General features: G+C 37.3%; 1 long non-coding RNA gene across 1 annotated transcript in view; it reads left to right on the top strand.

The window, feature by feature from the left end:
• The window catches only part of LOC136849233 (uncharacterized), a 192,967-nt gene extending 176,699 nt beyond the window's left edge, over nucleotides 1–16,268 (top strand). Inside the window, exon 4 of the long non-coding RNA XR_010856279.1 lies at nucleotides 16,199–16,268. This is a non-coding gene — a long non-coding RNA (uncharacterized lncRNA). The remainder of the gene's footprint in view (nucleotides 1–16,198) is intronic.
• Nucleotides 16,269–21,637: the final 5,369 nt, after the last annotated feature.

The raw sequence follows: 21,637 nt of genomic DNA, 5'->3' as shown, positions 1-21,637 counted from the left end.
GTAAGGGTTGGCACTAAGTACGCGTTATCTGCTAGCTTTGCCGGAGAGGGAAACGAAAGAACTGACTATCAGAATGGTGTGAGACAGGTGTTGGAATGAAGGGCTTTAATTTGAAGAGCATGGGCCTGCATCTAAGATAGATGTGAATATATTGCCTACGTTAGAGATGAGTAGAGTAGTGATTCTTAGTCATTGTGATGAATTTCACTTACTGTGTCAGTCTGTGCACCAGGGGTTCATCCTTGGTTGTTCAGCTGTTAGAAGGCGAACGTGTGAGAGAGAGACAGAGAGAGATAGAGCGAGAGGAGAAACTGCTGGTCACTTTTACAGATGTACGAGTATATGTTTTTATGATAGCCTACGTACCTTCTTAACTGGTTATACACTTTTCGGCGGCGCTTGACATTAACAAACTTTGCATCCAAGCGAATATCAATAGAAACTTTTAACTTCCCGCGACGTACAAAAATCGCCAATGTAAAGACATGAAAAAAATGGCCCTAACGAAAAAGGAAGAGACCACTAACGAAGAAATGTTAATTTTTCATTTAAAGGAACACGCGTAAGTTCAGCATGAGACAAAGTAATTCGTCAGAGATCTCATTAGCTCAGCCAACTCTACCAGTGTCACACGCGTGAAAATTAAATCATTTTGTATTCTCTCTCTCTCTCTCTCTCTCTCTCTCTCTCTCTCTCTCTCTCTCTCTGATTCTGCAGTTTTGGTCAGATGGACACAGCTTCCTTCTCTTACGAAATTGACCTTCTCCCACCATGGGGAACTTAACAGGACGCTCCTTCTTCTTTTGGAAGAAATTTTTATCATCCTCCTCCTCCTCCTCCTCCTCCTCCTCCTCCTCCTCCTCAGATCATTATTTCTACTTGGTGAGGATGTAACGGCGTCCTCATAAATATTAATTTTAGACAGATTTGTCATCAGACATCCAGTTTCTTCATTATAATGCTTCAGGGGAGAACGATCGAAAGATAAAAAAAAAAAAAAAGATATCTAATATTCTTTTCGTTTCCAATGCTCTATTCTTCGAGCGGAATTTTTATTTAATGCTCTATTCTTCGAGCGAATTTTTATGTACTCTTAGACAAACAAGGCTGACATTCGCCCGGTCCTCGTTCATGCGTCATGGCGAACTATGACCGTTGTCAGTTTTCACTCTATGGCGTTCAGCGACCATTGGGTTGCGTGAGTTTTGCGCGTTCCTAAAATTCCAAATCTGGTGTTACTGCTGCTTTATTGTATTTTTAGTTTCATCTCTCTCTCTCTCTCTCTCTCTCTCTCTCTCTCTCTCTCTGTTATTATTGCGGCTTTATTGTATTTTTGTTTTCTCTCTCTCTCTCTCTCTCTCTCTCTCTCTCTGTTATTATTGCGGCTTTATTGTATTTTTCGTTTCATCTAATCTCTCTCTCTCTCTCTCTCTCTGTTACTATTGCCGCTTATTGTATTTTTCTGTTTCACCCAATTCTCTCTCTCTCTCTCTCTCTCTCTCTCTCTCTCTCTTATAGCAGCTTAATTGTAATTTTTCTTCTCGTCTCTCTCTCTCTCTCTCTCTCTCTCTCTCTCTCTCTCTCTCTCTCTCTGTGTGTGTGTGTGTGTGTGGCAATGTTCATTTTGTAATTTCAAAGGATATTCTCACGCCTCCTCATTATTATCCTGCCACTACCGCATTATCCTTCGATAGTAATGAATGTCCTGTCATTTCCAGCAAAAAAAGAAAAGAAAAAGATAAAAAAAAAGCGAAGCCTAAGAAATTCAAAGGAATCTTCGATGACAGTGCATCGAGGGGCACTGGAGTGAGGGTCTGTGGCTACAGAGACTTATAACTGTTTTCACTTTTAAGACTTTGTTTTGCATGTTGTTCCACTGTCATGCAGGCTTTGGCTAACTTGTCTGACATGTAAATCTCATGTGTATGTTTTTTTTTTTTGCATGTTGTTCCGCTGTCATGCAGGCTTATGGGAAACGTGTCATCTCATATAAATCTCATGTGTATGTGTTTTTGTTTTGCATGTTGTTCCGCTGTCTTCTTTATGTTTTTTTGTTTTGCATGTTGTTCCACTGTCTTCTTTATATTGTTTTGTTTTGCATGCTGTTCCGCTGTCATGCAGGCTTTTGGGTAACTTGTTGTCACATATAAATCTGTATTTATGTTGTTTTGTTTTGCATGTTGTGTTCTGCTGTCATGCAGGCTTTTGGGTAACTGGGTCCAGCACATAAATCTCACGATTGTGTTTTTTTGTTCTGCATGTTGTTCCATTGTCATGCAGGCTTTTGGGTAACTTATCACATATAAATCTTATGTTTATGTTGTTTTTGCTTTGCATGTTGTTCCACTGTCATGCAGGCATTTGAAGTAACCTATCATCACATATAAATCTCATCATTTTATGTTATTTTTCCTTCTAAAACTGTATGCCGTTGCGTAACAAATCTCGTTTTGTTTCTCATAAGAAAATAAATCCTTTATTCGCATATGACGCCAAGAAAACTTTTCATCTAAAAAATCTCCCATTCGGATTTTTTAAAGGATTTCAGTAAAAAACGGAAAGTTGTATAACCCACAGGTCTAATGAATGTGACCAGTAAAGTCTTATACGTCAGGACGTTTCATCAGAATGCTTCTTTATTTATTATATCCCACAGTAATTTTTCCCTGTAAGTCGATAATAATGTAGCTTTGCTTTACCAAAGTAACAGGGAAGTTCAACTACGGCTTTTCATTTAACAACCTGTTTGCTTACCCATTTTTCACTGCCATGCACATCTTCACCTTAATCGCTGATACAAGATTGGTTTAAAGAAGTAGAGGTACAATAAAGAAGTAAATAAAAAAATACAATTCGGTACAGACTCTATGGAACAGATTTACAAAACAGACAGACACTAACCTAGCGTCTCGCTTTGTTAGAGCATCATCGAATACGGAAGATGACTTCCATTGGAGAGGAAAGGTTCGTAACGGGATGAGAAACGTAATGAAGGCAATTTTGTCTGGGAAGGATTTTTGTGAATGCACGCCTAACTTTCATTCCGGCTTGGAAACTTTTCTTTTGTGGGGAAGGTAGCTTGTGATTGGAGAATTGTTTATCAACAAATATTTAGCAGAATCATTAGAACATTCTGGTTATACTTTTTAGGCCGTTATTCTGATCGACTCATAATTCTGGAACAGTTTCTTGAATTACTGTGATATTTTTATTGTCATTATTCAGAAGATGAACCCTGTCCATATGGGACAAGCCCACCACAGGGGCCATTGACTTGAAATTCAAGCTTCAAGGAATATGATGGTGTTCATTAGGAAGAAGTAAAAGAGAAGGTAAGGAAATACAGAAAGAAGAGATCTCACTTATTAAAAGGAAAAAAATTAAATCAATTGATTAACAAATAGATAAAAACGTATTAAATTGCAAGGAGAATAGTATTAGGTATTAATGTATTGCATCTTCGCTTGAAGTCTTGAAGTTCCAGGTGCACGACATATTCAGGGGACCTGCTCCACAGTCAACGGTGTGAGGAATAAAGGACCTCTGGACCTGGGAGTTCTACAGCGAGGACAGATTTACTGAATATTGGTGTTGGTTTCCTTAAATCTGTCGCTCTCTCGGTAAAAGGAGATCAGGGATCAATAGAGAACGAAAGATATGTTAATATACACCTTGAATGTGAGATTCAGAGTTATCCTAAGAAAAAAGCCTTGGTTGAAAGATGGTTTATCGTTAACATCTACAAGAGATACTTAGTTTTTTTACGATACAACACATAACGTACAAGTCTGTTTTAAGAGCAGCGGACCTTGAAAAGTGTCGGAGGGAAATTCGGCTGTACGCACGACCCACTTGAACCAGGCTGCTAGACCGTCCTTGAATATGGAATACGGTATAGTACCCCTCGGGAGGATCTTACCTTGGGAGGATCCTGCAGACCTGGTCGTGATTGACTTTATTGGCTCTTGGGTCTAAGCGAGGATCTGCTGTAGGGGCATCAAAAGCCCTCTCATTCTCACCTGGGTGTTATTTTAAGAACAGTTTCTCCTACAGCCAACGCAGAAGGAAATGGCTTTTCAGGTTGGTAGGTGCCCGTCTTGCTAAAACGTCAAAAATCTTCTGGTGGCCTTGTGGCTGGACCTCTTCATATTGTACTCCTAGCCCAGACATTGAAAATAAGGCCTTGTGCTTCACGTTTGGACTCTGTCTAATGTGTACAATAAATCTTATTAGACACTGCAGGAGGCAGCCCCACCTTGGAGGTTCCCGCATTTGGTGATGGTTCTCGTTTATTCATTCCCTTTTGTTTGTTTTCTTTATTTGCCTACAGGAGGTTGAACGATATGGTCAAGACAAACTCCAGGACATCATTAGAATGAATTTAATGAGGATAAGCTGTAAATCTTGTCTAGCGTTATGTTTAAACTCTTTTGAGGTGGTGAACAGATGGGATTCACTTCGAGATACTGTATGTCATTATTCGACTCGTTTTGTTTTTGTTTTATATATACTTTATAAAAGTTTACTGTGGAGTTTTATCCTTGCGGCTTTACCCCTAAACAAAGTAGATGTCCTTTTGCGCTCTCTCTCTCTCTCTCTCTCTCTCTCTCTCTCTCTCTCTCTCTCTCTCTCTCTCTCTCTTAGCTTCCGTAAATTTAGAAAACTTACATACATTATAATATATATAAACTATATATACATTATATATATATATATAATTTATGTATATAACATAAATTTATGATAAATATATACATATACACGTTTATGCTTGAACACACGTACACATAAATTTGCATATGTTTGTTTGTTTGTAATGGAAGGGGAAAAAATTGTTTTGTGACAGTGAATGCATTAAAAAGAGACTTTCTTTTGCCAGTCATTCTGTTCACGCTCACGATTGATAGTGATGATGAGGAGGGAATGTTGCCCAAAGCACGGATGAGTAACTCCGTAATCAAATCATTATTCAAATGAGAAATTTTTTCCGGCTTGTACCGGCGGCGAAACTGCTTGCGGCTTGCTTTAATCTGACAAGCGCGGGTCAGTCACAACTCTGATGTCCTTTTTCTCGTTCTTTTGCTTTTTTGTTCAAGAACATCCTGATTTTCAGTGCGGTACACTGTAGGCATTGTAAGGTTCCTTGCGGAGTGCCTTCAGCCCCTAAGCTGCGACCCCTTTCGTTCCTTTTATATACCTCCTTTCATATTCTCTTTCTTCCATCTTGCTTTCTCACCTCTCTCTTACAGTTGATTCATAGTGCAACTGCTTTGAGGTTTTCCTCCTGTTACACCTTTCAAAACCGTCTTGCTGTCAATTTCCCTCAGTTTTCCTCCCCAGCGCTGAATGGCCTCATAGGGTCCCAGCGCTTGGCCTGTGGCCTAAATTCTATATTCTGTTCTGTTCGACCTCATGTAATTGCCCGTTATTCTTCCTCATCTGTCAGTTCCCCATTGGTGCCCAGATTCACGGGATCATCTTCCTCTTCCGGCATTGAAATCTCTCTCTCTCTCTCTCTCTCTCTCTCTCTCTCTCTCTCTCTCTCTCTCTCTCTCTCTCTCTCTCTCTCTCGTTCAGCCACCGCGAGAACTCTCTAAAATGCGCACCACTCCAGGGACTGTGGACGGCGTTATCTGCAGGCAGCATCTCCCCATTGCATCTTCTGTTCTGAGATCCGTTTGGTTACTAAGCCTTTCTCTCTCTATATACTACCATAAGGATTTAACCGTGAGTCCTCTGTTTGTGCAGTTTGTTTCTTTGAAGGGGTATATACAGTATGTACCGGTATTTCTTTCTAGTAGATTTTTTCTCTTGCTTTTGCTTTTGCTGCAACTCAGATATCATTTCCACTTCCTTTGCTGCTAACATCCATATTCTCCCGTCCACACATATACGCTAACAGGTTGAGAGTTGAGAGAGAGAGAGAGAGAGAGAGAGAGAGAGAGAGAGAGAGAGAGAGAGAGAGAGAGAGAGAGACTTTTGGCAAAAATGTCAATGAACTGGCGCCGATTTTCCTACATCTTCCCGAGAAAAATATAAAAAAAAAAGAGACACTGAGTGTATACAAGAAAAACAGTAACAAAAAATAAATAGAAATAATTTCTCCTATCCTCTGCACGATAAAAAAAGGTAAATAGATGAAAATATAAAAAAAAATGACTCTGAGGTCTAAACAAGAAGAAACAATACCACGAAATAAATAGAAATTAATTTCTTCTATCCTTTTACTATAAAAAAAAAAAGGGAAAATAGATAATGATGGTGATGATGATGATGATGATACGATACTGCCAAAGGAAACATATTAAGAATGCCCTGGGCAAGGATGGGTATCCTGTTCAGCTATTAATGGGCGGGCAGGGTCAGTCTATTGTTCTTCTTCCCTACAACTCTTGTTTTTTTTTTTTTTGGGGGCGGGTGGCGGGGCGGGCGACATCCTTGACACCTTGACCTCCGGCCTAAAAAAAAAAAAAAAAAAAGATAAAACAACACCATAGCACATCGCTTCCTTACCAAAACCACTTTTTGCATAAATCTCATTTATGGGAGATGCCAGGAGCCCTCAAACATATTGACCAGGCGGTTACCGTAAAGAAATGGAGAAAGGGGTGGGGTTTGGGTGTTGGAGATGTGGGGGGGGGGCTGAGGGGGGGGGTTGGGTTGAGAGATCATGTCATGTCCTGGTGCAACAGTTCATTGAATATTCAACATTTGTCGTACACACATGCATACATTTAAACACATGTATGCGATCTGTCTATTAATATGTAGATTCACATAATGTATACATACAGTATATTTTATATATATATATATATATATATATATATATATATATATATATATATATATGTTGATTCGCTAAGATCTTTTACATACATTTCCCATTTTACCTGACCGCCATTTGAATGAATCAGCTGAAATTTAGTAAAACAACATGATCATCTTCCATTTTTGAATGTTCCTTGAGAACGCTTCACCTGATTTGTGTCATTCACACTCGCCCACGGGGCTGACACATGAGGATATTGAGGACATCGTAATAAGACATTATTCCACGCAAACACTTGCGAAGGGTTTGTCCGACAGACATCAGCTGAGGCAGCAGAAGACGGAAGTTAGACAAGCAGACTGAATGAAATGTTTAGGACACATTTCTGTGTCTTTCTCCCCCCCCCCCCCCCGCCTCCCCCCCCTCCCGTTTCCCTTCTTCTTCTTTCTTCTTCTTCTTCTTCTTCTTGTGCATAGTTTGCTTGCAAGGCAAAAATCCTTTGCAATCAATAGACCCTACTTGTGTCATTCAGTTCTCTTGGGGCAGCGAACGCAACACGGTATCAGATGTAGAAGTCAGTTGTCCTCTAAAGGTTGGACTGTTCGGTGACTGTTTCTCTTCTTACCATCTGCTGCCATACTTTGGAATTGTTTCTGCTTCTCATGATTTTTACAACCTTCACCTCCATGTCTTAGGCTAGAGGGTTGTATGAACTCACTGCTTTTGCTCATATGAATGATGCTTCATTTTCTTTTTAGTGTCCTGTATCCATTAGACATTTGATTTCACTCATAGGCATACTTATTTTAACAAAGTTGCGGTCTTCACTGCCAAACAGTACTGGCATATTGTCTTCATTAAGACTCAAGGCTCTGATATTCCATTTCAAAAGACACTTTTTGTCAAAAATCTGGTAGTTCACGAAAAACTTATTTTTTTGGTAATGTACAGCATGTCGTAACTGGCGAATCTCTATGGTTCATTCTAAATACATAAGGTCATGACTATCACTTTTCACTAAAGGGAAAAGACATTCTCCCGAGTAGGATTTGATGGTAATGGACGCCTACGTATCTTTTACAGCCCCTCGTATTACCCACATCCGCAAAGAATGCCGCCTGACCTGTCCTTTTACAAGCCATGAAAAATTTTCATGTGGACACATCATGGATTTTATTTCCCAGGCCATCTCCTCATCCTTTAAGACTACTCTCTTGAGACTACTCTCTTGAAATGCATGTGATGTCATATTCAATTCCCTCCTTATTAGCTAGAACAGATTGAAGTATTGAGTTTTCTGTCATTATTTTGATGCTTTATTTGCTGCTAATTCTCTTGCTTTCGTTTACTTTGCCCTTTGCAAATATTGAATATACTTCCATTCTTTTAAGTTACAGGATAATCTCCCTTTTCCATCCTGCCATCAACGAGAACCGCTGTATTAAAGTCTGCATAAAGTTTCTGTTGTACTAAAAAAAAAATTTCTAATTTTAATTTAAGGAGAAACCTTTTACAATGTACAAGTATCTGTATATCTGCGTTCTTCGTGTATCATATTGGAAGATCACTCCGGAATTAATTATTTTTGAAAAATTTTCTATTCCTTTTTTTTATGCACCTATCAAGTTATCTTATCTTTGTGTATATTTGATGATTTCCTTTCTTGAGCGTCCATCAACCCGTGCTTTGGCCGCTTATCAAAAATCCTTCGTTTGTTATGTTTATGTGATCAAAATATGAACACATGAAACTTAATTCGTGGAATCATTTGGTATTTTTATGTGATCAAAATATGAACACATGAAACTTAATTCGTGGAATCATTTGGTATTTTTATGTGATCAGAATATGAACACAAACTTAATTCGTGGAATCATTTGTTACATTTATGTGATCAAAATATGAACATATGAACTCAGTTCGTGTAATAATTTTTACATTTATATAATCAAAATATGAGCATATGAAACTTAATTCGTTGAGTCATTTTTATTAGGTAACCGTAGTAGTCAAATTTATAAAATTACGGTTCTTTCACGCCATTTATGATTCTTAAATCGTTGTTTCATGATTTTAGGATAATCACACCATCTACGGAGCTTATACCGTTACGACCTTGGCGTATGTTTGGCTTAAGTCGTTAAATAAAGATTAAAACCAAATGTTTAGAAATACATTTTCTTTTATTATTATTATTATAATAAATATGGCTGCTCGGCCCAGCAAGAGGCAGCATCACATTCCCGTGTTAATAATAAATCGTTTTCCTTAGAAAATGCTAATGAATATGAAAGCCATTCGTAGAATTTGACAGCAATTTTCGTTAAGGTTAAAGTGGTAATAATGAAAACATGCAAATATGAAAATAATGTAAAGATTGTACATTGAAAGAAAATAAAGTTTGTCTTAAAACCGTTGCAACAATGATCATGGGGCCCGATGCTTCAGCTAAATCTCACATAAGCCAGACCTCACCACAGCCTTGACAGGTGGAAATGTACTGGAGTTGTGGCTTTCACCTTCACTTGTACCTTGTTAACACCATACAATCAAAGTCATAAATTGACGCATGAGTATAAAAAGCGCGCCTGTAGTGTTGAAAATACAATGCCCGAGTCCATAACTCTTTTAGATGCTCCACAGGCGCCGCGGGAATTCATTCTCTATGAAGTTCCTCGTCTCGCCATTTGCAAACATGCAAGTTTTCTACTTTTATCGGAAAATTCCGACAGTAAACGACTTGGTTTTTGGCAACTCTTGAGTCACCAGACGCAGATAAAGCCACGAAACGCTAAGAAACGCCGACTGGACGCAGTCTGTCTTGAGCAAAACCAGTAAAACAGAACTAAGTGGAAATATATATAGGCAGAGCACCTGGCGGCTGTCAGGTCCATCGGAAACGAGGGAAGGAAACAGTCGAAACAATAAAAAAGAAAAAACAGTCGTCAACGACGAGGACCTTGGGTTAAGACGTGCGTAAAAGCCTCTGATTTGTATAGACACACCTCCCCTCATCTCCCCGGCGAAGGGTCTAATCGCCCAAGCACGCAATTTAAGCAAAGAGAAGAGGCCCCGTGTAGTAGGGTAGAGATACCCTCTCTTTAAGGATGGCTTAGTAATTACTGTTCCTTTAATATCCCTACCCTTCCATTCGCCATAGTTAGGGCATATGTTTGCTAATTATGTCAGAACGGTACCCGCTTGTAGAGATTGCGGATCTATTGTTCTTCGACCCCTTTTTTTTTTTTTTTTTTTTTTTTTATTTTTTTGCCAAAGGACGTCTTCATTTAAAACATTAACTCTTCATCGAACGGTTTCATTCACTTATCGGTGTTCAGTTACATCTATTTTTTCATCAGTGAATTTTACTGAATATTTAAAATTTGCGTCTCGAATTGTGTAAGGACATTTGCCGAATTCTCCACATATTTACCGGCTGCTGATGTATTTATAGTTTTTATTTTGAGCTGATGGTAAATATCCGCAGCCGATATCACTGCAGTTTCTATTCTGTTTCTGAATGGCGTATTTATGGTAGTAGCAGAGAGTACATACATTATTTCATAGATATAAAATCAGATCCGAGTACATACTGTAGGGTCGTTAGACAATACAAGTATTAAAAATATTATGAAGATCATGGAAATATGATAATGAATAACGCAATATAATATAATATTAAGAGAGAGAGAGAGAGAGAGAGACAGATTTTAAAAAAAGAAGATTATGAAGACTATGGAAATATGGTACAATAAATACCGTAATATAATGTAATGTTGAGAGAGAGAGAGATGAGCTTGAAGAAATGGCGGCATTACCCACAAGGATCCATATCTCGAAATTCACGGGTGGAGGACAAGGACAGCTTCAGGGCACCGCAATTCAGAGAGAGACCACAAGTAACGAACAAGACGAGTTAATGGACGCAAACAATTATCCTGACTTATTTGCATAAACTAACAAACCGCCAAAAGATGCTTGAGCTGTCGTAAGTAAACATGCTCATCGTACAGTGTGCGAACTCGTATATTTTTGTATACCTATATTGTTTTTTTTTATTTATTTTTTATTTATTTATTTATTTTTTTTTGGCTGGTGCCAGAAAGCATTAGCATTTCGATTTCCAGCGAGGTCGTTTTGGGACGAGGCTGCGAGCCCCATGCCATATTTAAACACTGGGTTGTAGTCATCGCAGTCGTCCAGCTGTCGAGTACATAATTTAATGCATAGGGTCGGCAGAGGCACGATAAAAATAATCACAGTCTTTAATATCTTCGGCCAGAAGCGCATCTGCAGAGGTTTAAAACCTGAACCCTCGCAATTGGAGGTCAGTCTCAATTTCATATTGAATTATTTATCTATTTTGTTTTCGTCTCGTGATACGAAATGGCATGTTGCGTAGACGCCACAATATATCTCTCAAATAAGCCGGGGGCATTTCTTGATTGATAGAATATTTAAAACTGCACAATATAAGACTGAATAAACAAACATAAAGGTCTTGAACAAACGCAGTCGAATCGAACAGAATAACACGATACTTTAAAGATCATATAACTGTGAATAAACAAACTGTTTGCTTTTTTACAAGCACTCGAATTAAACAGCGCAACAAAATACTTAAAAGTTGCGGCTTTTTCTACAAAAACACAGTCAGATGGGCTGCGGACTCGGGCTGGAACAGACAGGCCCACAATTATCACTAGAAGGAGAACCAACAGGTTTTAAAGGACGCCAAATTTGGAGTGGCAGGAAATGACCAGACGCCATCTTGTAGGATTGAAGACGATGCATTTGTGAAGAGTGTACATCCCCAATAGGGCAGGAATGGTCCATGTCTGAACGGCAAGACGGCACCAAATATTGAGTGAAGTTGATTTGATAAGATGAAGAGTTGACGAAAATAAAATGCACGCGTCTTGCACAATTTCGGGTACATTTTTCACATGCAGGGGTCTTGGATGTGGCCTACACATCCGCCAACGCAAATGTGGCAACATTTGACGAAGAGCGTCGAAAATACGGTTTACGTTGTAATAAAATAAAGTGTGGGCATCCTTCAGAGTTATCCACATTCATCAAAATTATCGAAAAATTCCAGGTATAGATTTCTAAGACGAACTATGTTGTTATTATTATTATTATTATTATTATTATTATTATTATTATTATAGTTTTGCAGAAGATGAACCCTATTCATATGGAACAAGCCCACCATAGGGACCATTGACTTGAAGTTCAAGCTTCCAAAGAATATGGTATTATTATTATTATTATTATTATTATTATTATTATTATTATTATTATTATTATTATTATTATTATTATTATTATTATTCTGATGATGATGATGATGATGATGAACCCTATTCACATGGAACAAGCCCACCAAAGGGGCCATTGACTTGAAATTCAAGAAGCTTCCAAAGAATATGGTGTTCGTTAGGAAGAAGTAAGAGGAGGTACGGGAAAATACAGAAAGAAGAGATCGCTCTTATTAAAAAAATAAATAAATAAATAAATAAAAATGTATTAAAATGCAAGGAGTATAGTATTATGGGTAGTAATGCATTTCATCGTCGATTGAGGGATAAATATCCGCATTATGGAGATGAATATCAAAACATGCAGTGATAGTCTTCTAATCCTTCTCAACTTTCATGTACAGTGTTCGCTTAAACCGACAATTCCCCCTTTTCTGTCTACTGCGGCGATTATGTCTTTGATTATACCGGTTTCTTGTATGGGATCCCATCTCTCTCTCTCTCTCTCTCTCTCTCTCTCTCTCTCTCTCTCTCTCTCTCTCTCTCACGACTTCATTGTATAAAACAACAATTTTTTCCTAATTACTTGGCATTCCCAGTAACGATCTTCTGATTTCTAGGTTGCTGGCCTTGAGAGAGAGAGAGAGAGAGAGAGAGAGAGAGAAGAGAGAGAGAGAGAGATGGACAAACCACTTTAGTATCGTCTTTCCTTCCCTCAGCATCAGTGACATAAATAGCTTCTATCTATTTTGTTTCTTCATTATTCGCCTTTTTGTGATTGACTTCAAGGTTCTTAGAGAGAGAGAGAGAGAGAGAGAGAGAGAGAGAGAGAGAGAGAGAGAGAGAGAGAGAGATAATTGTCAAGTGCTTTTTATGGGACCTCTCCGCATTGCGGTCGCCGACTTAATAACGAATATCTTTTAGAATGTAAAAAATTCCTTTGCATCTGCCCCTGAAGATTGAATCCCTTTATTCAATAAAAAAAAAAAAAAAAAAGTACAGCAACACCCTGTTAGTTAAGTTTCTGATTTGTTCTGCTTGCTCATGAGTGATGATTCACTCTTGATAGGCTTTTTTATATATTTTTATGAATGTGCGTGCCAGTTTATATGTATATGTGTATAAAATATATATATATATATATATATATATATATATATATATATATATATATATATATATATATATATATATATATATATATATATATATATATACATGACTATTATATATATGACTATTTATCACATCACCGTGATTCATATACAATCAGAAAGCTACAAACGTCCTTTAATATCCAATTCGCTCTACCTCGGAAATAATATATTTTCATTATATATACTGTGTATATATATGATATATATACAGTACATATATAAATTCGACTTAATACCTCGTGCTTTAATTTCCATACTAACTATTCATCACTCGTAAAACTTTCCAAGAACTTTGAAACCATCAACTTTATCCCATTTTACCTCATCTCTCAACCGTAACTTATTACAGAAGTTATTCTACTTCGATCTCATGTACTATTTCGAACACCCGCATTTCGCAATACATTTTTGTAACTTTCTATCGTTCAAGGTTATGAATGAAGCCTTGCTTCATCTCCCCTCTCCTATAATTTAATCTTTCACAAATGAAAGATTACCAGCTCGCTCCTATCATTTCGAGCCACCTTTCAAAGCCGCTACCCTACCAGCTGAGGATGCTTCCTGTGTCGGCAGGGCGTTCGTTGCTCTACCTGTAATTACTTGATTTAATCACCTCTACTTCTCATCCTATAATACCGTCTCTCCTTATCTCATCCGTAGCATTAGAGAGAAGTCATAAGTTTCTTGAACATTTAATACAGGTACGTAATCGCTTGACGTAACATTCCTACGTTTATTTCATACGTTTCTTCCGGTGTAGTATAAGCTTCCTTTCTCCAGGAGGCGGGGCTGCCGGTTCATTTAGCCTCGCCTTACTCCTGATTCAATTTTATCTTGGTTTGCCCCTGGGCTGGGCTAGAGAAGGGTGTTCTCTCTTTACAAATTACCGTTACTACAAAGTTGGTAGCCATGCGAAGTATATGTAACATCTCGGTGATGCCATATTTGCGTATTTTGACTTGGAATAATTATTAGCAGACCTGTTTTTTTTTTTTTTCAGAATATGAAATTACTTCATTCACGTTCTTCTTTTGACTTTGTGAAACCTTAATAGACTTGCAGGTACTCGAAGGGTCTAAAGCTTTCGCAAGGGCGAAAAAGTAATTTCATGTCGCGTAATATCTTTCACCGAGGAGTTCCTCATTGGACGGGTTGGTATCGTTCTCGGCTAGCACCCTGCTGGGCCCTCGTTCGATTCTCCGACCGGCCAATGAAGAATTAGAGAAATTTATTTCTGGTGATAGAAATTCATTTCTCGTTGTAATGTCGTTCGGATTCCACAACAAGCTGTAGGTCCCGTTGCTGGTAACCATGGTTCTTAGCCACGTAAAATAAATCTAATCCTTCCCGGGCCGGCCTAGGAAAGCTGTTAATCAGCTCAGTGGTCTGGTTAAACTGAGGTATACTTAACTTTTTCTTCACCGAGAAAGTTAAGTAATACCGGGCAAATCGAAACGGACGCCAAATATATCCGGGAGACTCGACAGCGCTGAGGTCGAAAGGTTGAAGAAACCTGAGCCTCCAAATGGAAATCTTCTTGAATATATGAATGGCAATTGGGAGGACCTCCGCCTTATTAGTATTACCAATCTTTATGATTTCATATTCATGGAGGCCGTGCTTTTTCATTTAAATACGAAAAGTACACGCTATTTTTCATGGGATTTTGGAAGGGATGACCGAATAGATTCTCTCTCTCCCTCTCTCTCTCTCTCTCTCTCTCTCTCTCTCTCTCTCTCTCTCTCTCTCTCTCTCTCTCATGTCCCATATGTAAGAGCTGCCTTCACATTATTGCTTTGTACTGTGTACAGGCGAGGTCATGCCATTGTTTGATGCGCTCATTAAGCTTCAGGTGCGTCTGTTCAGGTGTTCAGGTAATGAAGGCTCCTGAAATGTAAGGGAGCTTGTGTGTGTGTGTGTGTGTGTAAGTGTTACATGTATGTGTGTATGAAATGTTGAGGTATGTGCAGAGATAACAGCCAAGTGTACAAAATCACTTGGTAACAAAAGATTTTTCAGAAACAATATCGCTTAGTAATAAAAAAGATTTTCAGAAGAAATTGACGAGAGAAACCACTGCTGTCAACAAGACAATGGCGTAATGGAATATGAATTCGAACAACAACAAAAATTAAAATTCGTTTTGTCGTTAATTTAAATAAGAAAATGTTGTTTTTGTGTATTTTGAAAACAATGGCCGAACAAGAAAGTTAAATTTAGCAACACAAATCAGATTTTTTTTTTCGAGTGCGAAACATAAACAAAAGGCTTCTTGCAAAACCCAACAGTGCCTGCAGTCAGCCAACATTATTTTGCCCATGCGCCTTTATATTATTTAAAGCCCTGTCACGAGGAGGAAGTGACAGAGGCTCACTTGACAGGCGTTGAATATTCTATTATTCATTATCGTCACATAAAAAGGGATATCTGATAGAAGATTTTTTGTTAATGATACCTGTGTTGTTTGTTTGGGACTGCGTTTGTTGTTAAACTTTTTAGATCGGAAGATTGTATTAATTATTAGCTGGACAAAATTCTTTATACTATACATACATACATACATATATATATATATATATATATATATATATATATATATATATATATATATATATATATATATATAATCAATACACAATCACATGTGAAACATAAATTTCTGACTTGTATGTCTAGTGGGCAGCGCCTTGCCTTTCAATTGAAAGACCTGGGTTTGATCCTGATGTCAGAAATTTATATATATATATATATATATATATATATATATATATATATATATATATATATATATATATATATATATATATATATATATATATATATATATATATATATATATATATATATATATATATATATATATATATATATATATATATATATATATATGTTTGTGTGTGTGTACACATATATCTAATTATTTATTAAATTTATGATATTTTTTTGTCCTCTCTTAGTAGGAATTCTTAAGTTCTTGGTATTCTAATTTTTTTCTTTTTTTGCAGAGCATGAATATATTCTTCTAAAGTCAAGAACTGTTGAAGAGTGAAGCTTTATCCTAAATTATCTCAGGTAAGTGCTGATTGTTTGAATTAGAAATCTCTCTCTCTCTCTCTCTCTCTCTCTCTCTCTCTCTCTCTCTCTCTCTCCGAGGAATGTCAGCCAATTCGGACATCAATCATAAAATGGGTAAGAAAATTTCAGACGTAAAAGAACCTTTCGAGTCGTGCTTGTATCAGGAATAAATTTACCCAATATTTAAATGAATTCTTGACAAGTGTCAATTTCATCTTCTTTATCATGTTGTTTATGTTGACGATGCATTAGACTTTTATAAATAAGAAGGCTTGGCAGGTGTCAATTTTAATCGTGTAGTGTTTTAGCTTCGACCCCAGAACAGGGAAGGAACGAGTTAGTGGCGTTTTCTTACAAATTCAGTATGTCTAAGACCTTGTTTTATAAATCCTAAACCTTGTATTAAGGTCCTGGTTATTAGCCGATAGTTGTGGGTCGCTGTGAGGGGAAAATAAGGTATGGGTTGATTGGTTAATCTGTCAGTATTTTGTACAAGAAATCATATCATAATTTAAAATTTGGGAAGGCTTCGACGAAGCAATCCAAAACTGTTCATTTGGTAATTCATTAAATTCTCTCTCTCTCTCTCTCTCTCTCTCTCTCTCTCTCTCTCTCTCTCTCTCTCTCTCTCTCTCTCTCTCTTACATGCCGTTGAATTTGTGTCTTAAGAAGCCAGTAACAGTCATGCCTGAAGTCTGATTGACACTCAGCCGAGATAATTCAAGCTTTCTAGTGTTATCAGTGTGAGTGGGTGTGCATGCAAGCACTTGCAGGTGCGTCATAGTTTGACTGTTTCACTGATGTAGCTACCGCTTTAGAATAATAAACATGATTTCGAATGTCTCAGAAGACCAAAAACATAAATAAATAAATAAAGTTTCAGTGGGCATCTTATTACTCTCGTGTCATGGAGTTCTTTGCACTTTTTCCAGGTTATTTCGATCTTACATATCGTGTAAAATCATATAAATATATATATATATATATATATATATATATATAGAGTATATATATATATATATATATATATATTATGTATATATTATATCACCCTATATACATATTTATACATTTGGTGTTACCCTCTCATTAGTGTCAATGAGTACTCTCTCTCTCTCTCTCTCTCTCTCTCTCTCTCTCTCTCTCTCTCTCTCTCTCTCTCTCTCTCTCTGTTTGTAATCAAACAGCATTAAACAGTCACCTTGAACGAAGCACCCATAAAAACGGTATCACCCCTACCGAGGACAATGGACGATCACTTTTCCTTGCGGGATTGAGTAACGGTTTCACCGACATTTATGAGCTATAAACCCTCCAGGCGGAGATTTTCAAGGTTTCTGTGAATTATGTAAAAATGGAAGATGTCATGGAGATGCGAATGAGCCTTATGGAAGTCAATAAATTGTGTTTGTGAAGTTACATAACGGGTAGAAATTTTTTGTTTTTATTTCACTAGAGACGTTGTAATCAAGTCTTCTAACGTATAACTCTACGGACGTGGCCCATAATGTTTCATGTCAGTATCGTTCTGTTTTGGAAAAAGGGGTGGCGGACTTTCCTTTGGGTATTGTTTGATACCGAACCAGAGTTGTTGTTGTTCTCTCTCTCTCTCTCTCTCTCTCTCTCTCTCTCTCTCTCTCTCTCTCTCTCTCTCTCTCTCTCTCTCTCACCTCATTGACAGAGTAGATCCGTTTTGTTTTTCCTTTAAATCAGATCGTACTAAGAGCTATCGTAGCATAATTTCCGCCATGTGCTTGAGAATGGTGCTAAAGTCAACGGAAACTGGAATATGATCTCTATTAGTCGTTGCTACGAAAAACTAGGCGAACCAGGCCTTGATGCCAGCAAGGGTCTTGCCAGTGACATTTGGCCTCTACTATTTTTCTGTATATTTCAGTATCTTTATGTATATAAAATAATCAAGTAATGATTTAAAAAAAAAAATTAAACAGAAAAGGCCCTGTAGGGGGATAGTGCAAATCAGTGCACCTCACGCGGTGCACTGTAGGCATTATTTGGGGTATTTTGCAGTGTCCCTTCGGTCCATAGCTACAGCCTCTTGTATTCCTTTACTGTACCTCTGTTCATATTCGTTCTTCTATCTTACTTTCCTCCCTGGGCGATTTTCCTCCTGTTACAGCTTTGAAACCTTACTCTCAGTTTCCTTTCAGCGTTGAATGACCATGGTTTCCAGCGCTGGCCTCGGCTAAATTGCATATAAATCGTAACAAATGACTTCATACGAAGTGATCATTTTCCTCTCAAAAAGAGCAGCAGCTAATTTGCCGAGCAGATGAATTTCGAGACAAACAACTCTGGGATCATTTCCATTCCTCTTTTTTTTTTCCTCAGGAAGTGTGCTAGAGGCTCGATCAATCAGATAACAGTCAGTAAATCTGTACAAGGGCCTTTATGTCAATTTAGGGTATCAAATTGGGGGAGAATGTGACTTAACGAAAGATTAAGTGAGGCAACAAAAGATCAAGGAGGTAACAAAAGATTAAGCAGGTAAATAAACGATGAAGGAAGTAAAAAAATATTAAGCGAGGTAAAAAAGATTAAGGAGGTAACAAAAGATTAATCGAGGTAAAAAAGATTAAGTGAGGTTACAAAAGACAAGCAAGGCAACAAAAGATTAAACGAGGTAACAAAAGATTAGGCGAGGTAAAAAAGACTAAGGAGGTGACAAAAGATTGCGAGGTAAAAGATTGCTTAGTAAAAAAAGAAGAGGCGAGGGAACAAAAGATTGCTGAGTAAAAAGATTAAGCTAGGTAAAAAAGAGTAAGCGAGGTAACAAAATTAAGTGAAGTAACAAAAGATTAAACGAGGTAAAAAAAAAAAAAAAGGGTGGAGGTAACAAAAGATTAAGCAAGGTAAAAAAAGATTAAGCTAGAGGTAACAAAGATTGCTGAGGTAAAAAAAGATTAAGCTAGGTAAAAGAGTAAGTGAGGTAACAAAAAAATTAAGGAAGTAACAAAAGATTAAACGAGGTAAAAAAAAAAAGGGTGTTTAGGTAAATAAAAGATTAAGCTAGGTAAAAAAAGAGTAAGCGAGGTAACAAAAATTGCTTGGAACAAAATGATTAAACGAAAAAAAAGGTAAGTGAGGTAACAAAAGATTGCTAGGTAAAAAAGAGGAGTAGGTAAATAAAAGATTGCTGAGGTAAAGATTAAGCAAGGTAAAAAAAGAGGTTGAGGTAACAAAAGATTAAGTGAGGTAAAAAAGATTGCTTAGGTAAAAAAGAGTAAGGGAGGTAACAAAAGATTGCGAGGTAAAAAAAGATTTTAGGTAAAAAAGAGTAAGCGAGGTAACAAAAGATTGCTTGAGGTAAAAAAGATTAAGCTAGGTAAAAAAAAGAGTGAGGCAACAAAAGATTAATATTTAAAAAAAAAAAGATTAGGTAAAAAGAGTGTTTTATGTAACAAAGATTAAGCGAGGTAAAAAAAAAAAAAGATTAAGCTAGGTAAAAAGAGTAAGCGAGGTAACAAAAGATTAAGCGAGGTAAAAAAGATTAAGCTTAGGTAAAAAAAGAGGAAAGGTAACAAAAGATTGCTTTGTAAAAAAAGATTAAGCTTAAAAAAGAGTGTTTAGGTAACAAAAGATTAAGCTTAGGTAAAAAGATTGCTTAGCAAAAAGAGTAAGCGAGTAACAAAAAGATTGGGCGAGGTAAAAAAGATTAAGCTAGGTAAAAAAGAGGCGAGGTAACAAAAGATTAAGCGTAGGTAAAAAAAGATTGCTTAGGTAAAAAAAAAAAGAGTGTTTATGAAATAAAAGATTGCCGCAGGTAAAAAAGATTAAGCTAGGTAAAAAAAGAGTAAGCGAGGTAACAAAAGATTAAGCGCAGGTAAAAAAATATTAAGCTAGGTAAAAAAAAGAGTAAGCGGAGTAACAAAAGATTGCTGGAGGTAAAAAAGATTAAGCTAGGTAAAAAAAGAGTAAGTTTAGGTAACAAAAGATTAAGCGAGGTAAAAAAGATTAAGCTAGGTAAAAAAAAAGTGTTTAGGTAACAAAAGATTATGTAGGTAAAAAAGATTAAGCTTAGGTAAAAAAGAGGCGCAGGTAACAAAAATTTTAGCTGGCGAACAAATATTAAACGAGGTAAAAAAAAAGGGTAAGAGGTAACAAAAGATTAAGCAAGGTAAAAAAGATTGCTTTGCGAGTAACAAAGATTAAGGAGTAAAAAAAAAAGACTGGCGAGGTAACAAAAATTGCGAGGTAACAAAAGATTAAGCTGAGGTAAAAAAAAAAAAAAAGGATCAAGGAGGTAAAAAAAAAAAGGATCAAGGAGGTAACAAAAGATTGCTGAGTGTATAAAAAGATCAAGGGAGGTAACAAAAGATTAAGCTTGTAAAAAAAAAAAAAGGATCAAGAGGTAACAAAAGATTGCTGAGGTACAGCAGTAATAGACAGGTACTGAATTAAGGAAAAGGCATGAAAATAAAAGTTAAAATTGGGGGCGGGAACAACAAACGCGCAGGCTAGGGAACCCACCACCACGGCTAGCATTTCTTTTTGACCTTTGACGACCTTTTCCTGGAGAGCTGACAAGGTCGCGTAATGAGACAAATATGATTATCTAGATGTGGCAGGACTTGTTTACCTGGTCCCATCGCTTTGTGCGACGTAAGCAAAAACAATAAGTTTGTCTCGCTGGGGTGACAGCATTCAGGGGTGTTTCTATAGAGTCAGAGTTTCTCTCTCTCTCTCTCTCTCTCTCTCTCTCTCTCTCTCTGGCTGACTATAAAGAGGAAACCACACGATGTACTGTAGTTTATATATTAGCGGATGCTTTTAACGGGAATGCGCACTCTGTTTAAGGTCGGGAATGCGTACTGTTTAAGGTCGGGTATATGCACTCTGTTTAAGGTCGGGAATGCACTGTTTAAGGTCGGTTATATGCACTTGTTTAAGGTCGGGAATGCGCACTCGTTTAAGGTCGGGTATATGCACTCTGTTTAAGGTCGGGAATGCGCACTGTTTAAGGTCATTATATGCACTCTGTTTAAGGTCGGGAATGCGCATTCTGTTGTCGGGAATACGCATTCTGTTTAGGTCGGGAATGCGCATTCTGTTTAAGGTCGGGAATCCCCATTCTGTTTAAGGTCGGGGAATTCGTACTCTGTTTACGGTCGGGAATGTGCACTGTTTAAGGTCGGGAGGGCGCACTTGTTTAAGGTCGGGAATGCGCATTCTGTTTAAGGTCGGGAATCCGCATTCTGTTTAAGATCGAATGTGCACATTGTTTAAGGTCGGGACAGAAAAATTAGTGGACGGACAGATAAACTGACACAATTGTTTTTTTTACAGAAAACTAAAACAATAGTATAATAAAGAATGATTACAATAAAAATCAAAGCTAACACAAAATA

This window comes from Macrobrachium rosenbergii, chromosome 1, assembly GCF_040412425.1.
Source record: "Macrobrachium rosenbergii isolate ZJJX-2024 chromosome 1, ASM4041242v1, whole genome shotgun sequence".
NCBI lineage: Eukaryota > Metazoa > Arthropoda > Malacostraca > Decapoda > Palaemonidae > Macrobrachium > Macrobrachium rosenbergii.
The sequence above is the reverse complement of the archived record's forward strand: the minus strand, read 5'-3'. Positions and strand labels throughout refer to the sequence as shown.